Source organism: Leptodactylus fuscus, chromosome 7 (assembly GCF_031893055.1).
Source record: "Leptodactylus fuscus isolate aLepFus1 chromosome 7, aLepFus1.hap2, whole genome shotgun sequence".
In the NCBI taxonomy this organism is placed as follows: Eukaryota; Metazoa; Chordata; class Amphibia; order Anura; family Leptodactylidae; genus Leptodactylus; species Leptodactylus fuscus.
Window position 1 is genome coordinate 57,973,313 of NC_134271.1, and position 3,046 is coordinate 57,976,358.

Consider the following 3,046-nt stretch of genomic DNA (forward strand, 5'->3'; position numbering starts at 1 on the left):
CGATCCCACTCTCTAACAGCAGATGGCGCGCCTGCACACAAACACACGGGCGCACTCAGATTGCGATAAGAGCTACTAAACACTACATTCGCCGGCAGAGGGCGCTCAAGTCACATAACATCAATTTAGGTCAAAGAAAAACTCTTCTATCAGCCAGTAGATGGTGTTAGCACAGCGTAGATCAGATCAGATCATGCGCAGACGTGCAAACAGCCAGCAGATGGCGCCGAGTGAAAACTTATGCGCACCTCGCTTGTGAGGTGGCGCTCACGTCAAGTGTGTACAAGCTATGACTGGATCTCTCCTGGGACGCTGGTGAGTTGTGTACTTGTGTAATGTAATAGTCATGTGTTCATGTACTTGTGCAATGTAATAGTCATGTATTCATGTACTTGTGTAATGTAATAGTCATGTGTTCATGTACTTATGTAATGTAATAGTAATGTGTTCATGTACTAATGTAATAGTAATGTGTTCATGTACTTGTGTAATGTAATAGTCATGTATTCATGTACTTGTGCAATGTAATAGTCATGTACTTATGTAATGTAATAGTAATGTGTTCATGTACCTGTGTAATGTAATAGTAAGGTAATATGATAGTAATGTATCATTTACCTCAGTGCTTGTGCGTGTTACATGAATCCTTATCTGTGTTTTCTAGATATTTTCGCACTGGATTTATATCCCTATCTGTGATTTCTGTGTCACTACAAAGCCCAGCATTTCATGCCACTATATTTACAGCGCAGTTTATCATTTCACCAAGTTTTGTGACTGGATATTGCTACAAATTTCTGCATATTTTGCCTCTCTAGTCATGTGTAGTACTACAAGTCCCAGACTGTACCTCTCTATTGTTGGCATCTCCAGAAGTCCCATCACATACTGCCAGTTTATTTGTATGTTTAGCTTTGGTTTCTGTGTGATAATACCACTTTAATATCAGCTTCAGGGATGTAACTATAGGGGGAGCAGTGGTAGCAATCACTACCGGGCTCTGGAGCCTGAGGGGGCCCAAAGGCCTCTCTACAACATAAGAAGACCCCAGTATTATAGAAAGCACATGGACAGTGGGGGCCCCATTACAAATTTTGTTTTGTAGCCCAGAGTTTTCAAGTTACACCTCTGGTCATATATTTTTATATGTGGACCTAGAAATTCTAGCATATAATTCAACATATATATTGAATTATGTGAGCGACATCATCAGAATGCGCAAACAGCTCCCAGAGCACATAGGGGCAAATGGTGAAGCAGGTAGCGGACGGCTCTCTGCTTCAACATTGTATTTAACTTCTCTGTGTCCTCCAAGCATACTTCCCACTGACCTGGACAGCAGGATAGTACCCAGAATCCAGGATGGTAACAATTCTAGTCATATTACACTGGTCAACAGCCAAAATGTTTTGGGCATCAAACCAGTTGTTCTTAACTAATTTTGGGGTGCTGAGATTGAAATTGATGCTAAAATTTTAAAATTGGCTTTACTTTTCATGATATAGACGTGCATTTTATATTTCTATTTATGTTTGGTTAAGAAAGCCTACCACCTGTATTTTGGCTGCAAAATAGGCAACCAGGAAAAGAGTTGGGCTCCACACATATGCTGTAATACATGTTCTTCAAATCTCAGACAGTGGTTGAACCGGAAGAGACAGTCTATGCCATTTGCAGTTCCAATGGTCTGGAGAGAGCCATCTGACCATAGTGACAATTGCTACTTCTGCAAGGTGCCTCCAATTGGGAAAGGAATTTCAAAAAGAAAGAAGTGGACTTTACAGTATCCGAATATTCCATCTGCGATACGCCCAGTAGCTCATTCTGAAGAATTGCCAGTTCCAAATGCTCCAGAAACATTCTCGCTCGATTCCACTGACGAAGAAGAAGAAGGAGTTTGTCATGAACCATCTACCTCGTCAGATCCAGACTTTCCTGCATCACTCTCCACTGAACCGCACCTTATATCGCAAAGTGAACTTAACGATCTTGTTAGAGATCTAGACCTGCCCAAGAGTAAGGCCGAGCGCTTAGGTTCCAGACTTCAACAGTGGAATCTGTTGGCAGATGATGTTCGAATTTCTTTCTTTAGGAACCGTCAACAGTCTCTTGTCCAATTCTTCTTCATGGAGGGTCATCTTGTTGTATGCAGTAACGTTTGTAGTTTAATGGATGCTCTCAAAATCAGCTATAACCCCGATGAGTGGAGGCTATTTATCGATTCATCAAAGCTAAGTCTTAAAGCTGTCTTACTTCACAATGGCAATGCACTACCATCAGTTCCAATTGGTTATGCTGTTCACATGAAGGAAACCTATAACAACATGAAAGAGCTCTTGAGATGCATAAACTATGATCAACATCTGTGGTGCTCTGTGGTGACTTGAAGGTGGTAGCGCTAGTGCTTGGTCTACAAGGAGGATACACTAAGTACTGCTGCTTCCTATTTGAGTGGGACAGTCGTGCAAGGTCAGAACACTTCAAGAAAAGAGACTGGCCACTCAGAAAGTCACTGCAGCCAGGGGCTAAAAATGTTATGCATCCAGCACTTGTTCAAGCAGGAAAGATTCTGTTACCTCCTTTACATATCAAGCTTGGTCTTATGAAGAATTTTGTAAAGGCAATGTATAGAAATGAAGAGGCATTCAAATATCTCCTCTGTAAGTTTCCAAGGTTGAGTGAAGCGAAGATAAAAGCAGGAGTCTTTATTGGTCCTCAGATTCGTATGCTTCTTCAAGATGACGAGTTTTACCATTTGCTGCGTGGCAAAGAAACGACTGCATGGGAGGCATTCAAGTTAGTCGTGACTAATTTCTTGGGAAACACCAAAGCAGATAATTATGAAAAGTTGGTTGAAAATCTCCTGAAGGCATATAAAAACCTGGGATGTAACATGTCTTTAAAGATTCATTTCTTACACTCTCATCTAGACTTCTTTGCACCAAACTGTGGAGCGGTGAGCGATGAACATGGTGAACGATTTCATCAGGAAATTGCGACTATGGAAAAGAGATATCAGGGTAAATGGAACCCATCAATGCTTGCA